This window comes from Microtus oregoni, unplaced genomic scaffold (genome assembly GCF_018167655.1).
Source record: "Microtus oregoni isolate MIOR12 unplaced genomic scaffold, Mior012 000002F_ref0000024, whole genome shotgun sequence".
Lineage (NCBI taxonomy): Eukaryota > Metazoa > Chordata > Mammalia > Rodentia > Cricetidae > Microtus > Microtus oregoni.
Genome location: NW_024543061.1, coordinates 86,441,632 through 86,463,698, shown reverse-complemented (window position 1 = coordinate 86,463,698; position 22,067 = coordinate 86,441,632). Strand labels below are relative to the sequence as shown.

At 48.3% G+C, this 22,067-nt stretch overlaps 1 protein-coding gene across 1 annotated transcript in view; it reads right to left on the bottom strand.

Moving 5' to 3' along the window:
- Positions 1-21,471, bottom strand: part of Stk38l (serine/threonine kinase 38 like) — a 58,769-nt gene extending 37,298 nt beyond the window's left edge. Inside the window, exon 1 of the mRNA XM_041644858.1 lies at positions 21,384-21,471. The gene's annotated coding sequence lies outside the window, so the exon portion shown is untranslated. The remainder of the gene's footprint in view (positions 1-21,383) is intronic.
- Between the last annotated feature and the right edge of the window lie 596 nt (positions 21,472-22,067).

Below are 22,067 nucleotides of genomic sequence, written 5' to 3'. Positions count from 1 at the left end.
AGAGCCCTCTGTAGTGTTTCCTATGCCACCACTCCCTGACTCTCCATGGCACGCAGCCTATGGAGGACTGACTTAAAGGCACGGGCATCTGAAATCTTTCAGATCACCATCAACTCAGTAAGACCAACAAACTGTTCACGTGCGGCCCTCCAACTAGAGCCAAGCTTTGTCCTTGTCCTGACAGTGTGTGGCCCTAAGCACCACACTGAAGTGTGTTTTCCCACTCTCTGGTGATCACATCTTTAGGTAAAGCCTCTTAAAACTATAAATGAGTATTTCTTCATACCCCAAGTTGATAAAGGTGTCTCCTTCTCAGAGGCGGCAAGGACACTGCTGAGTGAGGAGTCCACCCCACTCCTCCAGCCGTGTGACCTCAGACAAGTGGCTCCACCCGTCTCGGTCTAGGCCTTGGCCATAGCAAGGAGAGAAAAGATGCCTATGAGACACAGGCCAGGGTCAACACTGTGGGATAATGCTCTTGTGCATTGAAAAGACTTGTCATTCGTATTAATTTAATAAAACACTTATTAGCCTGTAGCCAGGTGGGGCAATCAGATTAAGAATTCTGGGAAAACGAAAGGCAGGGAGTCAATCACAAGCCAGATGCAGAGGAAGCAAGATGAGAATGCCTTGCTAAGAAAGGTACCAAGCCACATGGCTAAACACAGACAAGAACTATGGGTTAATTTAAACTGTAAGGGCTAGTTAATAATAAACCTGAACTAATAGCCCAAACAGTTTATAATTAATAGAAGCCTCTGTGTGTTTCTTCGGGGGCCGAAGAGCTGTGGGACCAGGCGGAACAAAAACTTCTGTCTACAGTCACTGGCAGGGCATCATCCCAGTTGTGCGGTTACACTCTTAACACACCTGCCACCATCTTCTGAGAAGTCCATCACAGGATAACCAGACTCTGAGCTATAACCTAAATAACATATAACAGGCCAACAAGTCACAGTCTCCAAGTGAGGCAGTTTGAAAGAAAATGGGCCCCAAAGAGAGTGACACCCTAGGTGATGTGGCCTCATTGGAGGAAGGGTGCCACTGTGGGGGCGGGCTCTGAAGTCTCTTTTGTTCAAGCTTCCCTCAGCGTGATAGGCAGTCGACTTCCTATTGACTGCAAGATGTAGCACTCTCAGCTCCAGCACCATGTCTGCCTGCACGCTGTCATGCTCCCCATCATGGTGATAAAGGACTGAACCTCTGAAACTGTAAGCAAGCCACATCAATTAAATGTTTTCTTTATAAGAGTTACCGTGGTCATGGTGTCTCTTCACGGCAATTGTAAACCTTAACTAAGACAAACTGGTAGCAGAGTGTTAGGGTATTGCTGTGATGGCCGGACCATGTTCCACATCTTGGCTTGGAATAATAAGGATTTTGGGTTAAGAAAGCAGTGGAATGCTCTAAGCACTGCCTAAGGTAGCACACTGGTAGGAGCATGGAGACAGTGGTGTCGAGGATTTGAAATGTCAGGAGCTGCCTCAAAGGGTTTGTGTTTTGTAATGGTAACACATATCCTGTGTCACATATTTTAGAGGTATATTTGATTTTTACAGGGAGATTATAGTTAAGGGACTCCATGCATCTCAGAAGAGACTTTGGACTTTTAAACATTGTTGAGACTGTGATAGACTATGGGGACTTTCGAAGTTGGACTGAGTGTTGTTTTTTTTTTTTTCATTAATATAGCTGTAAGTTTTTGGGAACCAGGGAGTGTATTGTAGTAGTTTTAAAGAAAATGGCCCCAAGCCGGGCGGTGGTGGCGCACGCCTTTAATCCCAGCACTTGGGAGGCAGAGGCAGGCGGATCTCTGTGAGTTCGAGACCAGCCTGGTCTACAGAGCTAGTTCCAGGACAGGCTCCAAAGCCACAGAGAAACCCTGTCTCGAAAAACCAAAAAAAAAAAAAAAAAAAAAAAAAAAAAAAAAAAAAAAAAAAAAAAAAAATGGCCCCAAAGGGAGTAGCACTATTAGGAGCTATGGTCTTGTTGGAGGAAGTGTGTCACTGTCAGGGAAGATTTTGAGGTCTCTTTTCTCAAGATTCCCTCAGTGTGGCAGGCAGTTGACTTCCTATTGCCTGGTTCCTACACAAAGGGAGATACACACACACACACACACACACACACACACCACAAATTAAATTGGGGACTGGAGAGTTGGTTCAGCAATTAAAAGCACTGGCTGTTCTTAAAGAGGCCCAGATTCAATTCATGACACTTACATGACAGCTCCAGCAACATGCCCACCTGCGCGCTACCACGTTCCCCTTCATGATGATGGACGAAACCTCGAGAATCTCCAGGTTCGTCCCTGTTTGAGTCCCTGTCCTGATGTCCCTACGTGATGGACTGTTATGTGTGAAGTACGTTGAAATAAACCCTTTCCTCCCAAGTTGCTTTGGTCACAGTGTTTCGTGACAGCAACAATGTCCCTAACTAGAACAAAGTGATGTGAGCAGACAGTGACATAGATACTTTTCTACGGGGAGGAAGGAAGTCATAGCAAGCAATGATACCAAAAGCTGACAATTACGGGTAATAAAATATACATTCCAGGAATAGCTCAGTGTCACAGATGTGCAGAATACTGGACTGTGCAGATTTAATTTCCATGTGATAGATGTCACCATACGATAAAGATCCCATACATGAGCAGAAGCTCTGTGTCCCACAGAAGGAGGACTGAGCACAGCAGGGATATCATGTGTGTGCTTGGATGGCCCTCTGCTTCAGGTTCCGGTCTAAGTGCTGAGCCACCTCTCCAGTCCCTGGGAAACAGTAACATGAAGATTTATACGGAGATTCTTCTAGAGTTTGTGCTTCATCTGATATAACCTGGGAAGCATTTTCAACTCAGAGTCACCCAAATGGACCTGGTAGGAAGCGGCAGCATGCTTTCTGTTCAGCGGATCGTGAACAGGACATCACCTTAGTCATTAAAGCCAGGGAGACGCCAATGAGATTCTGACTAAGTCGGACATATGGTACAGAACAGAGGTAACTGAGCTGCGTCGTGCAATGTAGATTAATAGAGACTGGTTAATTTAAGTTAAAAGAACTGGGAAAATGCCAAGCGAAGGTCAAACGTTCATAATTAATAAGTCTCCATGTCGTTATTTGGGGCATAGCTATTCAAGAAAGCATGCTACGATTGGCACCCAACGTCTGACACGTAAATCCACATAAGGCCTCAAAAGGCTGAAAGGAAAAGCTCCCAGGAGGCTCGGAGCTTGTGGCATACAGGGCTTCGGCTCTCTTAAGTGGCCCTGCTACTTGAACGGTTATGGTTGCAGCAGATTAGGTAGAAATGCCTACTGCACTGTGGACCCAGAAACTTCCCAGAGCTGGGGCGGATAGACCTGCTCCTGTAGTAGTTAAACCATCTGTAACAATCAAATACATGGCCATGTTAGGTATATTTTCAAGGTCAAACAGATATATTTTAGATAGACAGGTGGTCTTCATAAGCACTTCAGAGATCTAAAGAACATGTCATTTATGATGTTTTAATAATGTAAGGCTTTTCATAATAGTGAGACACATCTGCTCTTGGAAGCACTTACACCAAAAACGGATGATGGGCATCAAAGAAGTTCCATATGGAGTTTGCTTTCACTGCGGCAGAGCTAGGTATTTGGGTGAGAAACTGCCCTTGCCTCAGGTGTTGCAGTGTGCTCTCCAAATTGGACAGGGAGGGCCCAAAAGAAGGCAACTGCCAAACTTTGCCAAGACAAGGTAGGATGGTCCTTCAAGATTCCTGCTTCACAGAAAAGTCTGTCAGATACTCTAGCCCTGTAGACCAAAGATGGATGCTGCAGCATTGCAAAGGAACCTTGGATGGCTGTCCACCCAGGCAAGGAGCCTGGGCAGCAGCTTGTCTTTGTCCCCTTCATTCTCACCTCCACCCCCACCATGCTGCAGGACCTGTCTGCTGCAGCAGTATAAGGGCAAGCTTGCGAACGCCAGTCTCTCATCTCCAAACCACCGCTCCTAATTTACAAGTGGGATGGTGCCACAGCTCGGCTCTAAAACTCTAAATCAATCCAATCTAAACTTCAGACCTGAGCTTTATTAAATCCTGTAATGTGACCTATCCTAAATATATAACTTTATTTTCTACCATTCATTAGTCCCCTCCCCCAACAACCCAAAGGCGAGCTGTAATCAATCCTAATTTTACATGGACTTCCTCAGGACTTGGAGAGATAGCTCAGGGGAGGAGTATATGCTTAGCAAGCACAGAGCCAAGTTCAATCTCCTGTACCACCAACTAGCTCAGCCCATGAAGTACGTGCATACAATCATGAGGACCCAGGTTCCATCCTGGGAACTCACATAAAGAATCCAGGCACAAGGCCTAAAGAGATGGCCATTAGTTGAGAGTGTGTGCTGCTCTTCCAGAGGCTAGATCCCAGCACCCAGGCAGGAGGCTCACAACTGTCTATGATTCCAGCTCCAGGAATCTGACACTCTCTTCTGGACACCAAAGGCCCCTGCACTTATATAGCACATGTCTACACACAGATCCAAATATATAGATAAAAAATAATGCACAGTAGACAGCAACTCTGAGGAGCAATAACCAAGGCTGGCCTCTGGCCTCTACAAACACATACATATGTACAAAAATGGTCCTTCTTTTACCTTCTATTTATATTTACAGAAAATAGTGAACTTTCCCTCTTTTGCTAGATTTTCATGTCTCCAACTTCATTTTTGTTTCAGAACTTGTGTGGCACTTATTATCAATCTCACAAGAAGGTGTCAAATCATAAGCTCAAGCAGGCAGTCTCAATAATATGCTGTAACCAAAAGTTCCAAACTCCCTGAAGCCAGAGCCATCCCAAACCCACTCCCCATGATAATCAGGATAACGCTAAATGTGCAGAAGTACTCGAATGTGATCTAGAAAAAACCACAACAGCTCTGTAACACACGCCTCTCTGTAACACACGCACAGCAACTTGGGCAGGTCAGGTGCTGCCCTAAGGGGTCACAAGATTGCTGAGAGGCACCGTTCTGGAGGGGACAGCAGGGACACTAAGTCCTGCACACCAAGGACACTAGAGTTCTTGGGAATGACAACTGGGTTTCTCCAGGTATCTTCCAGGGAGGTAGTAACTGAAAATCTCAAATACCTCCCAACTCCAGAGAAAAGGTACGAGGATTTTAAAGGGTACTTAGACTGGAGAGTCCAAAGTGAGAACTGCCTTAGAAGATTCCTGCTGGAGAAATGTTGCTCTCCTTAAACCATGACTCTCTGGCCCAGACACACACACACACACACACACACACACACAACACACACACACACACCAGCAGCAGCAGCAGCACTAACGAGCATTCCTCCATGCTTCTTAGTCCTGGGGCTTCCTGCGCATGCATCTTCCACTGACTGACCTTTCCTAAGCACAGGATGAGAAGGACACGAAGCTGCCCCAGGTAAGCAGTCCAGGAGCAAACACTTGTTTCATTCTGCACACACTCAACGCACAACTCTTCCTATTACTCTGCCACCATGAGCCCCTCCAGAAAGTAGATGCTCAACAGTTACACTCATTTTTCACAAGAAAGATGCTGAATCAGGTGGTGTATACCTGTCATCCCACTTGGGAGGCTGAGGTAGGAGGATTGTTCCAGACCAGCCTGTCTCAATAAACAAATTAACAACAACATTTTCAAAATGTAATGTTTTAGACTATTTAACTTACCAATACTGAGCAAAAGTTTTCACAGTGCTTTCTCTCCTCTAAGGAAGTATTTTGTCTATTTTATATTGAATCAATTAAAATGCATGGAACTTACCATATGTAAACTACAAAAATGATTGACTTTACAGTTTGGGGCTCACATCAAGAACTTTAAACATATTAGGCAAAACCTGCTCTACTGAGGGTCAGCCTCAGTTGACTTTCTAGTCTATAAAATTGATATTTTAAAGTTTACGACGTATTTGAATTTAGTTTCGATGTGCAGTGGCTGGGTTCTCAGTAAGGCATCACTATTGCCTGAACTCCAACCTAGCAGACACGTGTTTCTACAGTGAGCCTTCTTCTACCAACTGGGTGACACAGAGAGACAGAAATGGAGCCTCTCTGTCCGTATGTCAGTGTACAGGGAGGGAGGGACCTAGCTGGGGAGACTGTCTGTCTCACTGAGAGGAGGAAGAGTGTGCTTCCCAGAGAACGGCTTCTGCTGCCGACACTAAGGACCATGAGCACCACTCAGACTGAATACTGATAGCCATTAAGCTTCACCCATGATGGCAAACCGCATACCCTCTATACCACCTGCCTCTCACTAATTCCTAAGGAAGGACAGGACTCCGGAGAAGGCACCTGTTAGTTTACTGCTGAATGAAGCAAATGGGAAGGGTGTTAGCAACAATGTAACTTGGGTCCTCCTCCCTCAAAAACCCAGCAAGCCCAGGAGACCATGACTCAGGTTGGGTATTCAACAAAGAAAGCTCTTGATGCTTCACCAGCAAGCAACATGGAACCAATGAGCATCACAGAGAAGGGGGATGGGGCGGGATTCTGGACCGGATGCAGCAGAGGCACAGAGCAGAGGCATCAGAGCCAGAAGCTGATGCAGAGACGAGCTGCAGGGACGGGAACCTCGACTTTGAGGATATCTGCTAGAATTCTCCCACGGCTAAAATGAAGACACAAAATCACGCCTTGCTAAAATAGCCTATTATGTCTCATATGGTGAAAGAAATATTCTAGACATCAACGTGACCACTGGGAGGAAGTGAGCTGACTGAATGGAGGGCAATTAAGCCAGAAGCCTGCAGCCTGCTATGCTAGCTGGAAACGGGAATGTGGGACACGATCAGGGAACACAAATTACAAAATGTTCAGAACAAAGAAAAGCAAATCCTGCTTGAGATGCTGAAGTGTGAGTCACGCTGTAGGAAGCTCTCAAGAATAGAATCCTAGTGAAATCAGCTTTGATTGATTAGTTCAACAAACACCAGACATCAGCGTGTGCCAGGCGCTGCTCCTGGGATCCAGGTGATTGATACAAAGCGCCCTTAGGGTCTAATAGGGTAGGGCATACGCAAAGCATAGAGGCTCAAAGACCATGAAGATTTCATAGACAGGCATCAAGAAGACTTCGTTAGGGGAGTTTATAGAGGTGGAGAAGGATGAAGTGGAATGCTGGGAGAGGAGGGTACTACCCGTGCTGCTATTTCTCCTGTCAGCAAAGCTTTAGGACAAACCGCTGTGGTGAGCTCTCTGGATGGGTTTCACAAGGTACACTCTACGGGGGTGGTGAGGGGGGGTCTAAGAATCAGTGTATTTGGTGAATATTTAAACATGACACAGAATGCAAGGTGGATGTGGGCAAAAGAGGCCAAGACAGGAGAAAGGCTAGTTCAAAGCCACCATAGACAGCATACTGAGACCCCATCAAAAAAACAAGCCAAACAAACCTAAGAATGTTTATAAATTCTGCAAGACTCATTTGACTTAGGCAAGACTGCTATCAGTGATGTGGGAAAGAATTCTGGACAACACTTTTATCAAATAATTGTAGAGTTACCCACCAAAATCTGTGGGAAATAATCCAAAATAGGGTACCAGAGTCCAAATTTGAAGCAGAAATGTAAATTATATTTGACTTAATTTTTTAAATTCAAATGTGGGACTGGAAAGATGGTTCAATCTGTAAAGCAGGGGCTGGATAAATATAAAGACCTGAGTTTGGGTCCCCAAGTTCCACCTTAAATGGGAGTGGTAGCGCACACATGTAATCCTGCTGCTCGGGAGGAGGCAGATGATTCCTAGAGCTCACTGGCAACCCAGGACAACTGAACGGGTAAGCTACAGGTCTAGAGGGAGAACACAGAAAGACAGTCAGCACCAGCCCTGGGCCTCCATAGACACATACAGACACACAGACAGACACACTCACTTACATCAACCTGTACAAACACCTGTTCTCTCTCTCTCTCTCTCTCTCTCTCTCTCTCTCTCACACACACACACACACACATACACATACTCACACACACATACACACACGAGAGCAAACGCTAAGGGATAAACTGCTACATATACTGTTTGTACTGAGAAGAATGAGGTGGCCACCCTGCCACACAAAATTTCCCATTCTTAAACTTCAGGCTGAGACGGTTCAAAAACAAGGAAAGTGAGTGTCGTACCTATTAGGTGCATCCAACCTCTCCACTCTACATCTACAAAGTTCACACCTGAGAAGCATGAACAGGAAGTCAATTTACACCTGGCCTGAGGCCAGGCCCCATAGTTAGGCATACAGAGAGGCAGAGTAAGTGCCCCATGACTCGAAAACTTAGTTAACACCAGCATGAACCACACAGAGTGGCTGAAACCAATCACCAACATCAAGTAATTCGAGAGGTGGCCGTGGGAACCTGGAGCACCCCGAGTCCAACAGTGGTGAGAAGAATGCAGATTATGGGATGTGAAAACAGAACCTTGCTGAAGAAAAGATTGCTAATAGATGTGGTGGTTTGGACGAGATGTCCCCGTAAGTCTCAGGCACTTGAATGCTGTCCCCAGCAGGTGGAACTATATGGGATGGAGATGTGTCACCATAGGGTGAAGTTTCCAAAGATGCCATCATCCCCAGTGCTCCCTCTGCCTCCTGCTTGCAGACTGGGCTGTGCACTCTCTGCAGCTGCAGCTCCAGCTGCCTGCCACCACGCCTCTGCTCTGCCATCATAACCTAACCCTCCGGAACCAGAAGTCCAAGTACACTCTTTGTAAGTTGTCTTTGTCATGGTATTTTATCACAGCCATAGAACAGAAACTAAGACAACAGAGGAGATCTGTATGTCTGGGGTAGGGAAGCAAGAGTTAACAAACAAGGTTTTGCTTCACATCCTGCGATCTGTCTGAGGAACATGTGCACTGCATGCACTCAGAATGAAGCAAGCAAAGTGTCTTTACCAAGAGGCCACACCAGGTTATCCCGGTTTATTGACACCCCGCTGGGATTAACCAATCCATTAGACTGTGGCTTCCCTAGAGGTTCCTGTAGGGGGCAGTGTGCTGACCCCAGCTCCATTCCACTCATATGGACAAAGTTGCCAATTAGCAATCCTGTTTACACAGTCCCCAAATCCTGCTGACATCTAGACCCAAAACAAAACCTTCACAGGCACAGCTCTGGAAAGGTAAGAGTCAGACCTTACACATGGAACCCAAATCCAGGCCCTAAGCATCTGTGCTATCTTGCCTTCCTTACGACAATGCCAATCAATAACTGAGAAAATAAAGACAGAAAGGAGCGGCCAGGAAGGTGAAATGTGCAGAACCCATATATGAATAAGGGTAATAAAGATGCTGAGCTGTAAACAGAAGTGAAAGACAGTCATCTTCAAAGACCACTTTTGCTCCCCCACGAAATTACCTAATTCTGTGTAAGAACAGACCAAATTACATAGGAGAAAACTCCGATTAACACCGTTCCAAGCCTGACGAACAGTAAATAAAGGACCAGCACGTTACTGACCATTGCTTAGGATGTAAAACACCATGAGAGACACATGTATAAAACACTTTGAGAAGCCAAGGTCGCGGGGTAGGGGTATACACCTAGCTACCAGAAAGAGCAAAGGAAAGCGTCCTTTACAGAGGGGACACCTAAGCAGAGAACATGGCATCACCCACGGAGTCTGGAAAGGCTACAGAAAACAGTGTATGTGGCCCAATGTAAGGAAAGCTCCGGGTTCAGTGAGGCTCGAGGGGGAAAGATCTTGATGAAAACTGAAGAAGGGAGTCAACATAAGTCTCAAGAGCCGAGATTAAGTCCTGCTGTAGAAACGACACTCGAGTGAATTAATGGAGAGAAATTAGCCACTAACTTTAGCGACCCATCGATGTGATGACCTAGAGGGTTCCCAAATTTAACCAACACCGAGAAGAATGTCTGCAGGGAGGCAATATGGAAATCACAATAAATTTTTAAATTATATGCTTTTATGGGGGGGCACTGACTTCATGTGGAAATCAGAGGACAATCTGTGGAAGTTGGTCCTCTCCTACCTATGACTCTTAAGAGTGAGAATTACATAATCAGAATTCTATGGGGACCAAAAGACTGGCAGAGGGCAGACACAGCGATGGGAAACCCCTGACGTCAAGAGAGCGGCACTAAGAAAGAAGCAGAGACAAAGATGTAGGGCAGGCAGGAAGTCGTGCTTAACAAGTGACTGCCCACAAGGGATCATAAGGAGGGGCCAAGGATAATTCCCAAGGTTATAGGTCAGATTAACTCGGAAGGCCGCGGTAGACAAATATGAAACCTCATCTCAAAATAAAAGAGCAATGTGACACACTGATATAATTACACCACATACTGGAATGAGCAAGAGATCGAGCAGGAGACAAAGCAGAGGCAAGTGGAATCCAAGTTATCATAAACACACCACTGGCAATAAGTTGAGGCAGACGGACGTTGGAGTCTAAGATCAGGAGAGGGGGCCGAGCAAGACACAGAGTTCGGGGGTTAAAAGCAGGTACTGCTTTTGCTGAGATCCGAGTTCAGGTCTCAGCTCCCCCATCAGGTGGCTCACAACTGCCTGTCTCTCCAGCTCCAGGGAATCTGATGCTTTGGGGTTCTGTGGGCAAATATACTCATGTGCACATACTCCCCAACCCCAGGCACATAATTAATAGGTTTTTGGTTTTTTGTTTTTTGTTTTTTTTTTCCCCAAGACAGGGTTTCTCTGTAGCTTTGGAGCCTGTCCTGGAACTAGCTCTTGTAGACCAGGCTGGTCTCGAACTCACAGAGATCCGCCTGCCTCTGCCTCCCGAGTGCTGGGCTTAAAGGTGTGCACCACCACCGCCCGGCTAATTAAATAGGTTTTAAGAAGATATATTAAGCTTGGAAGTCATCATTGCACAGTGACCAGTAAGGTATCAGACCACATGCGATCACCAACCCCAGAGCTTACAGAGTGGGACAAATGGGGGCAGAAGGCTGGAGAACAGCAACCACTTCAAAGATTGAAAGCCAGCAGCCGTAGAGAGGAAGGAGCTTCAATATTTAGACAGAAATCAGAATCCACTTGGTAGCAGTGACAGAAGAGGGACTTCCTCTCGGAACTGACTAGATATGAACCGTAGAGAGCCTTTCCACAGCAAAGACATGGGAAAACAAAAGTTTGGGATCCGAATTCTTTCCTAGTGTGGGAAGAAAAGCTGCTGGCCCTCGGCTGTCCCTAGGGCAGGTGTGTGAGGAGAGCTGTCAGCCCTGGGCTGTCCCTAGGGCAGGTGTGTGTGAGGAGGAGAGCTGTCAGCCCTGGGCTGTCTCCTAGGGCAGGTGTGTGAGGAGGAGAGCTGTCAGCCCTGGGCTGTCCCTAGGGCAGGTGTGTGTGAGGAGGAGAGCTGTCAGCCCTGGGCTGTCCCTAGGGCAGGTGTGTGAGAAGGAGAGCTGTCAGCCCTGGGCTGTCCCTAGGGCAGGTGTGTGTGAGGAGGAGAGCTGTCAGCCCTGGGCTGTCCCTAGGGCAGGTGTGTGAGAAGGAGAGCTGTCAGCCCTGGGCTGTCTCCTAGGGCAGGTGTGTGAGGAGGAGAGCTGTCAGCCCTGGGCTGTCCCTAGGGCAGGTGTGTGTGAGGAGGAGAGCTGTCAGCCCTGGGCTGTCCCTAGGGCAGGTGTGTGTGAGGAGGAGAGCTGTCAGCCCTAGACTGTGTCCTAGGACAGGTGTGTGAGGAGGAGAGCTGTCAGCCCTGGGCTGTCTCCTAGGGCAGGTGTGTGAGGAGGAGAGCTGTCAGCCCTGGGCTGTCCCTAGGGCAGGTGTGTGTGAGGAGGAGAGCTGTCAGCCCTGGGCTGTCCCTAGGGCAGGTGTGTGAGGAGGAGAGCTGTCAGCCCTGGGCTGTCTCCTAGGACAGGTGTGTGAGGAGGAGAGCTGTCAGCCCTGGGCTGTCTCCTAGGGCAGGTGTGTGAGGAGGAGAGCTGTCAGCCCTGGGCTGTCCCTAGGGCAGGTGTGTGTGAGGAGGAGAGCTGTCAGCCCTAGACTGTGTCCTAGGACAGGTGTGTGAGGAGGAGAGCTGTCAGCCCTGGGCTGTCTCCTAGGGCAGGTGTGTGAGGAGGAGAGCTGTCAGCCCTGGGCTGTCCCTAGGGCAGGTGTGTGTGAGGAGGAGAGCTGTCAGCCCTGGGCTGTCCCTAGGGCAGGTGTGTGAGGAGGAGAGCTGTCAGCCCTGGGCTGTCTCCTAGGACAGGTGTGTGAGGAGGAGAGCTGTCAGCCCTGGGCTGTCTCCTAGGGCAGGTGTGTGAGGAGGAGAGCTGTCAGCCCTGGGCTGTCCCTAGGGCAGGTGTGTGTGAGGAGGAGAGCTGTCAGCCCTGGGCTGTCCCTAGGGCAGGTGTGTGTGAGGAGGAGAGCTGTCAGCCCTGGGCTGTCTCCTAGGGCAGGTGTGTGAGGAGGAGAGCTGTCAGCCCTGGGCTGTCCCTAGGGCAGGTGTGTGTGAGGAGGAGAGCTGTCAGCCCTGGGCTGTCCCTAGGGCAGGTGTGTGTGAGGAGGAGAGCTGTCAGCCCTAGACTGTGTCCTAGGACAGGTGTGTGAGGAGGAGAGCTGTCAGCCCTGGGCTGTCTCCTAGGGCAGGTGTGTGAGGAGGAGAGCTGTCAGCCCTGGGCTGTCCCTAGGGCAGGTGTGTGTGAGGAGGAGAGCTGTCAGCCCTGGGCTGTCCCTAGGACAGGTGTGTGTGAGGAGGAGAGCTGTCAGCCCTAGACTGTGTCCTAGGGCAGGTGTGTGTCAGGGTTTCCCTGGGCAGGACAACACAAGCTCCAAACCTACCCACACCCATTTCCCTCCTGGAGCCAGGTACACTGTCTATCAGTTAGAAAATGCAGTCTAGCTGGGCGATGGTGGCGCACGCCTTTAATCCCAGCACTCGGGAGGCAGAGGCAGGCGGATCTCTGTGAGTTCGAGACCAGCCTGGTCTACAGAGCGAGTTCCAGGACAGGCTCCAAAGCCACAGAGAAACCCTGTCTCGAAAAACCAAAAAAAAAGAAAATGCAGTCTACTGGTAAAATCTCTAACACAGGGCTGTGGATGGCTTAGCAGTTAAGAGCACAGGCTTCTCTGGCAGAGGACCTGGGATCAGTTCCCAGCACCCACGTGGAGACTAACAACCATCCATAACTTCAGTTTCAGGGGATCCAACACCGCCTTCTGGCATCCAAGGGCACTGCTCACCATGCTGCACAGACATACACATAAAATAAAAAATAAATCCTTAAAAAGCACTCTCATACAAATATCCCTACCTCTTCCCTCCACCTTCACCTGACCGGGCTACAGACAGAAGGAAAGACGAGAACATGGGGACCACTGACACAGTGTGGGCAAGGCCAGGTCAAAAAACAGGGCTTACGGCCAAAGGTCAAAAACCTATGGATTCATATCCTAAGTTTTTCCTACATTCCAGAAATGTGGCTATAATGTTCACTAGTATTTAAAGTGTTGGGTTTTGTTTCCCATTCTGCTCAAGTCTAGAGAGTCTCTATTAGACACATTTTAAATGGAACCTATAAATACCAGACTAAAACATGCTGCTACTGTTGGCCCTAACAACCCCAGGGGGCACTGTGAGTTAACCCGACCTTAACGTTCACCTGGGAAGGTCTTAGAAGCACCAGTTTTCTAAGCGCCTGAACGTGGCCCTCTCCACCCAGGGCCTCCCCTGTTGCTCTGTAAGGCCTTCTCCTTCTGCTCTCCTGTCTTTCACTTCCCCAACCATGTGCGTCTGTTAAAGGCATTCAGTAGCCGTGTTTTCCTCCTCTCTAGAGCTGGTGGTGCTGTCCCTCTCCAGTTTCCCAAAACAGAAGCAAAAGGCAGTCTCTGGCTGGAATGCCACCTGCAGGAGGAGGGGCGCTCAGCAAGGATGCTTCCATCGGGCCTACATGAGGCAACAAAACACTTACAAAAGGTCAGGGTATTCGAGCCAGACAAAATAACACCAAAAAGCACTGCAAATAAAAGGCTCATTTATCTTGCTGAGACTCATGTCCCAACACTGAAAACCCCAGGGGCCTGTGTCCCCCCCGCCCCCAGTGTTTCAGTCTCTGACACCATTTTATGATGTCTTCCTGGGGCTAGCTGGCCTTAAAAAGTCCCTTCTTATCCTTCAAACAGCAGCTCAAATGCTACCCCTTCCTGGGAAAGCCTCACGGTTTCCAAAGAAGGCTCCTGTTTTTTGTTTGTTTTTTTGTTTTAAATCATCTCACCGCTATAGCATCGTACCTATGACTACCATTGCAGAGTGATTCCTGTCTATCTGTCTGCCTGTCCAGTGAGGGAGCACCATGACTTTCTAACCCCACATTACCTGGAGCACAGGCAGGTATCTCTGCACAAAGGGACACCAGGGCGTCTGAATACAAGGACAACACCCACCACTCCAGTCTCTTCCATCTCGTCTAGTTGAAAACATCACGATGTCCTGTAAACTGTTGATCCCTTCGGTGGTGTTCCCATGTCTGGCCTCCCTTCTCTTGCCTCACTCCCCATGTAACCCTACCACTGTAATATAGCAAAGCACAGCTTTAATTAAATGTGCCGAGCTGTGTGGCTGTTGAGGCAAAGGCTGTGATGCTGAAAACCACCCTTCTCCAAGTTCAGTGGCCTCGAATGCAATTGGACAAAAATTACACAATTAGCACATGACTTATCAGGTGTTGCCGGGACACCCAAATTGTGCTAATCCCTCTACCTGGCATGTCCATGACTCTTAAATGGTCGATTCACAGTTGAGTCCACAAAGACACTTCCTCACCCGGGAACAATCTCTGCTTCCTCCCACTGTGTCTGAGCTGTAGTCATCTGTACCCGTTCGGCACACCACGTACAGGACAGAACCTATTTACATGGAAGGGCAACACATCATGCTGCCTGTGGCCAGACACCTAACAGGGCGCTGCTGGGCAAGAAGCTGAATTACAATTAACCTCATTAGAAGCATCAGGAGCCTGGGACTCGGTGAGAGCTAACCTAATACCAACGGAGCAATGCAAGCAATTCAGTACTAAAAATTTTCCACTCCAGGTACAGAAATTAGAGAAAGTCTTTCCTGTTTGGCTTGATAATGGTCGACCTATGGAGACTCTCCTCACCAGATGTGAAAGGTGTGTCCAAATGAATGAAACGGATCTCAACTGTAAAAACACAGCAAAGGGCAACTCCTTCGTGCTCTGAGCCAGGCAACCAGTCCCTGCTGACAGGCAAACGCTGCATGGTGTTTCCATATCGGGAGCCTGTCAGCAGGTCAATGTCTAACTTAGTAAAAAATGTTCATGGCTTCTAAAAATTAAATTGCATGAAACAAGATGCAGACACAAGATATTTTAAAATATGGAGCATTAAAGAGGTTCTTTGATCTCTCAAAGAATTCATCTTCCCATGCTATAAAATGCATACTGAATTTCTTACAGCAGGGCCACTGTAAGGGATCTCACCACCAAGCCTAGTGGGGCGTATCTTTAATCACAGCGCTCAGGAGGCAGACGCAAGCAGACCTTGAGGCCAGCTGGTTCAAGTTCCAGGCCAGCAGGGGCTACATAGTGAAACTCTGCCTAAAATTACTTGTATGTATGCATGCATACACAAACACACACACACACACTAAAAAGTAAGACTGCCCTTGCTCACCAAGCCTGGCTCCAACCTCAGTTCTTTCATTTCTGTTGCTATCTGTTCTGCCTCATCCCCCTCCTTCAGCACGATTATTCTAGCTAGGAAGCAAGGCACTGAGCTCAGGACAAGCAGAAAGAACTTAACTAAAAACGAAAGACTGGGCGTTTCATGATTAAAAATGGGGAAAAATCCAGCCTCACAATTCAACAAAATTAAAAACAACGCCCAAGGCTCACCACGCCACTGTTAAAGAAAACGCTGTGCTGTATTTAGCCAACCTTAATTGGTCTTAATTAAATCAGATGGCTCATAGCTTTGTTTATTTTGGCTTGATTGTTGAGGCCAAGAACCACGTCTGATCTACTAATTTTGTAGAGTTCTCAGCAAATACTCTGCTCACAGCGGCTTTTAATTGATTAAGACAATGAACATGTATGTGTGCACATTAGATTCAGATTTAGGTGTTGGCTGTATCTAAGCTGTCAGGTGACTTAAATTGAGTTCTCTCTCTCCAGTAAATGGATGTAACAGTAACATCCGCACAAATGAGCAAGAACACCTATACAAAGTGCTTCACAGAACCTTAAAACACCATATGAGGTGCAATGAGTAGTCCTGAGATAAGCTTTCTCCAGGAGCAAGCCCTATAAACCTGAGCATAGATGTAGATATTCCCCAGAAAAATTTATGTTTGGCATGCAAAACCGTAAACAGTTCTTAAGAGGTAGGAGGAGAGAAAGGAAAGTGAGGCCAGACTGGGAGAGAGGATGAGCAAACCGCAAAGGAAAAGCTGTTGTAATAAAGTAACAGAAGAGAGAGCAAGCCTGGGTCTTGGCCATCACTATCAAACTCTATCCCCTCATTCCTGGCCAACTCACCTCACCTTACTAATAAAGCTTCAATTTCCTCAATAATCCACTAGGCTCCCGTGTGTACCCAGTTAGACTATATATCCACACCGTTTTTTATGTTACTGAGGACTCTGTCCGTACGTACTAAGTAGCAAGCAGGTTACACAGCAACTGAGGAACTAGACATCCACCTGGGGAAAACCGAGCGAAGCCTGTGTAAGAGAACACTCAGAGGGCTCTGAACCGAGTCTACGGATCACACGGGGAGACAGTTTTGACCAGACTACTGAGGACTGCTGAGAACCACGGGCTAAACCCCAAGTCACCAAAGCACCAGCCATGGTGGCTCCTGCACCTGCACACGGGCACGAGACTCTACCAAGAGGGGTGGACGTGTCAGCGTCCACAAGGGCTTCTCTGCTCCACACTTTCACAGACACAGTAAAAGCTGCGACCCACAGCAAAGGCTGCGATTGGACGTGGCAAAAATAGCTGGCATCAGCAATGCGCAGTCACCTGGGTGCTGCCCTCTTCTCACCGGAAGGCTTTCTGCATTGGATCTGGGGGCTAACATTACTAACCACACCCTGCTCAGGAACCACAACGAAGGGGCTCCAGAAACCAGGAGAGGAGGGGATAAATTCTGAATCAAATACAAAGGTAGCAAATAACTGGGGAGGAAGGAGGAAGAACGGATTACTCCAGGGAGAGTCAGGAGCTAGCTGAAGAATGTAAACGGGAGAGGAGAGACAGCAGGACGGCAGGAGGGTCAACGGGGTCAAAGTACATTATATGTATTATGAAAATGCCACAATGGAACCTCTTATTTTGCACAATATACATTAAAACATTTAAACTAAGCTTCTAACAAGTTCAGGTTCCCCCAGGCAACTAGCAAGGCATGAGATCTGCTCAGTCACGCACAGGTCTGTGTGCAGTCAGAGCACCAATTGCGGCCTGGAACTGTCAAGGTCATCCCTAAGACTGTGCAGAGGTCGTCTAGGAGGCCAGCATTATAAATGCCTCAGCGCTTCTCAGGCAGGAAAAGATGTTCTCCAAATTTTCATTCCCCCAGGAGGGGGCTTGCTTTCCCTTTGACAGAAGAACTGACGCCCCATCACCCCAAGAAGCTTTCTAACCAAACCTGTACTTAAGAGATCCCTGTAAACCTTGTAAACTATAAAGTGGACTTAAAAGCATCCCTGTGAAATTTTGGACCAGGAAGCTGCTGTCAAAGGGACAAATAACTGAAAAGGCCAGACAAGGAATGCGACCTGCACACACGTGCTCAGAGACGTGCGGTTATGCAAACACTGCACACGTGAAATCAGTAAGAACGGATGACAAACGGAAACGGCGATTGAAGCCGTGCTAACAGATTATTGCTGCATCTTCGTCCTGTTTTGTGAACTTTAAATATTGACAGCTCTGTGCCTCTCCCCCATTCAAGCTCACGAACCATTATAATAGCCTGGCTTGGAAAGCCTATCCCATTCAGCCAAGAGAACACCACTTCCTCCACTGGCTTGTGGACTGGCCCCTGGACCTCTCTGTAACAAGCAGTCTTAGCAAGGAAGAAAGTGAAGAGCCTGGATAGCACTGGACATTTGAGAAATGCAGGCAGGACTCACCACCGCTCACTCATATACACCATTTTACTGTGACTGCATCTCCAGTTAATCAGTTAATCAAACATTCAGCCTGGAAATTCATAAAGCCAGACACTATTCTTTCAGCACGCGTTTACCTAGCACACCTGTATGAAGCACAGTGCCTACCACAACACCTGTGACTTCACGGTCCCAGAGACTCACATGGCACCCCAAATGTTTAGCATCCACAGCTGAACTTCTCCCGTTTCTCACCTTGTTCCAGACAATACCAGAACAGCTACTTATGGAAACACAATCTGAAAGGGATGGGACTGACATCGTCAACTCAATTCCAACTTCATAATTCAATCCAAACACTACTTAATGCCAAGTAACCTTTAAAAACACAAGACAAAATACTGCAACAGTTGAAATGTTGCAGTGGAGAAAGGGCGAGTGTCCTGCTAATTGCTCATTCTGAATCCACATGGGTGCTGACAGGCAGTAATTCAAAATTATCAAAAGTCTCCCTCAATGGTTACAACTAATTAGCACCAGAAGCATCCTTCAAATGTGGGCTAACATATTTCCCATGTCAAAAATAACTCACACGCTGAGTGTGGTGGTGCACACCTTTAATCCTTGCACCGGGAGGCAGAGGCAGGCGGACTGCTGTGAGTTAAAGCCAGCCTGGTCTACAGAGTGAGTCCCAGGACAGCCCGGAACTACACAGCTACACAGTGAGACCCTGTCTGAAAAACAAACAAAACCACAGGTCATTTCCCTAGGTTTACATTATCTTGGGAGTTTTTCAGAAAACCAATCTCAAACTTTAGATGCATTCTCCAAAATCTACTCTTTGCAGCTACAGACCTGAGCAAGACCTTCGTGAAGGGCGGGAACACAGGGACAGTGGGTAAAGCTAGGTGTCTAGGTCAAGGTGACTCCACCACTTCCTGCCTACCTGATCTTGGCACCCATTTACAACCTCAGCAAGTCGGGAGTCAAAGAAACACTCCTGAGGGTAAACAAAGGATAAAGTGTTTCTCTCACTGTCTCACTATCCAGTCGGGCCACGCAGATGCCCTCCACAAACGCCTCTTCTGAAACCCTCTGCCGTCTGGTAAGATTGAGTCCCTCCTTCCTCAGCTTCAGCGTGAATTTTATATTCTGGCCACGGGAGGCAGGGTCATTTCTCCCCACCTGCCTCAGGACAAACCACAGTATCTGTGTGTGTATAGCAAGGACTCTCTGTGTACAGCAGGCAACCGACTCTTTCCTCCTTTCAGCCCTTCCCAATCAGCACACCTTTCACCTGGGGAGAGCCCCACAGAACCAGTCCATGAAAGCAATGCTCATGCCTCACTAAGTATTCCCTGGAGACTTGAACAGAAACTGCTGGGGGGGACAAAGAAGAAAGAAAGGAGATAAATGTTTATTTGGGGTTTTGTTTTTCTTTTGTTTGGGGGGTTGTTTGTTTTAAACAAAATCCTTCCACCTTAAGCTTGTTTTCATCATCTCACTGACACAGCCCGTGGTGCTTTTTCATAAAAATCCAGGGGCAGGCTTTCTGCTCCTGTCGCCCATCTGTTGATTTGACTGTAATGCCAGGATTCTCAACCGGCGATACGCTTGCTTAACTGGCTCTTCATTTACTTCTGTAAAATAAACTTATCCAACACTACAGAGAGATGCAGAGCCTCCTGGCTTTGGTTGCCCCAACTTTTCCCAGCTGCAAAAAAAAAAAAAAAGGCGCTCTGCTAAGCCTGTTACCAACATGATGCTTCTGGTATCTGAGGGAGCAGAACTTTTCTAAAGAAAAATGGTCAAACTGAAGCTAACACTCACTGTTTATAAAATACATTTTTCCTTTGTTCTTAATGTTCCACCTTTTGAAATTAAAATTTAGTATTAAAAAACTGCATTTTTGGGTTTTTTTTTTGAGAAAGAACTTAAAGTCAATTGAGTAGGGAAGAGGAATCTGAAAGGGCTTGGGGAAGGGAAAGAATATGACCAAAATATATTTAAAATTAAAAACTGTTTTAAATAATAATTTTAAAAAACCTGCAGAGGATACTTTTTTATTTGCACAATCATTGTTTCTAATCTTTGACTCATTTTTAAGCAATCTCCAAAATAAATGATGGGACTAGCAGTGTTTTCTGAGTCTAATCTGTTTCATTCCTTAACAACAACAAACATGACACCCAACGCCTTCTCATTCTAAGCACATCCCACCGAATGAAAAACCTACCCAGTCCGCTAAGAGAAAAAAACTGAGTGAGGCCATACCCCAAACTTTACCCACTGTACTTCTTTTGGGATCAGGATTTGCCACAGAAAAGTACTTTCATGAACTTAAGCAATAAATATCATAATTTATCATATCTTGAACTAATTTCTCTCCCCAAACAGACGCTCTTGGCCACGGGGCAGGAGAGTATAATAAACTTGTTTTATATATCCTGAGGCACAAAAGAAAAACGAAACGTGTGTGTGTGTGTGTGTGTGTGTGGTATCGAGACAACTTGGGATCAAATAGCAAGTCTTAAGAATAGCAGATCTTGACTCTGGTCTTGAAGGGAGACCTGGCCGGCCGATTTAAGCTACCACTGCCAAACAAGGGCAAGATCTCCCTCGTCAATCACCACCTTAAAACCATTAACTTTGCTCGTCTAGCTCCCTGGCAGGCGCGGGGCTAATACCAGGGCCATTTCCATAAGTGGCTGCTAGCGAAACGCATCCCAAGTTGCACTGAGAAGCCAGAGAGCGAGCGCGCCGGCGCTGCCGGAGTCCCGGGGGGGCGGGAGCAGCGCACTTCTGCAGCAGCCCCGCTCCAGCCCCACCTCGCCTCTCTGCACAGCCTTTCTCCAAACTTCGGCATCCGAAAAGCGACCCCGGACCGGGGACAGTTGCGTCGGTGACAGGCAGGCCAGCGGCTTGAGAACAGTTTGCTGTCTGCACCGTGCACCGGCAACTTCGTGCCGGCCACTCGTGCCCTCCGCGTCAGGAGCGGACGGGAGGAGTGGGCCGGGAGCAGGGGCGAGCGCGGACCCGCGGCTCCGCTCCGGGGTGCGCAGGCTGCCGCACCCACCTTAGAAGGCCCCGGTGACTGACAGTCGCTGGGGGCGCGGCCCCGGCTGCAGCCCGGGGACGCCGCGCACAGCACAGCCGCGGTCCTCCGCTCCGCCGGGGACGGCAGGGCCGGGTGCCGCGGGCAGAGCCTCCCCAGCGCGAGCGCAGCCGCAGCCCCGCTGCCCTGCCCTGCGCCCCGCGCCCCACGCCCCGTGCCCGCAGCCGCCCCGCGCCCGCGCTCACCTGCCCGGGTCGCCAGCGGCTGCTCAGCCTCCTCAGCCACCGCAGCCCGCGGCGAGCGTCCACGGCGCCAAGCCCCGCCCTGCCCCGCCCCGAGAGGCGGGGCCAAGGCGGCCGCTCGGAGTCTCGCGAGGCTTGACTCCGGGGTGTGTGTTTGTTTTTTTAAGGGGTCGTCTCTGACGTCATACGCACCGGGCGGAAGTAGTCTTCTGGCGTCAAATCCCGCCCCTCCCACCTTCGCTGGTGGTCCAGGGTGCTGGGCTGTCTCTGCTAGGCTGTCTGGCATCCTTGCCTCCTGGCCTTTTCTGGTTAGAACTGGTTCTGCCTTACCCTGAGAGGGCCCTGGGGTGCTGCAGAGACACTCAGTGCCCTCCGCACTTCTCTAAGTCATGCTAAGACAGTTAAGGGGGGGGGGGGGGGGAATAGATCAATCGTTTTTGCTGTTCTGTGACTTCCATGTCTCCATGACTGGACCGAATGACTTAGGAGTTCGGATGTGGGAAGACCACAAGAAACTTGCCAGCATACATGAAACGTTTGCTGACTTACCTTGAAAATCCTAGAACAGCTGGCAACATAAAGTAAAATAATAGGGTGGGAATTGCCCTCGCTGTCTTCCCGTCCCTCCTCATCGAAGACAGACAGGCTTTGGGACCCAGGGAGTGCCTGAAAGTGAGCATAGAGCCA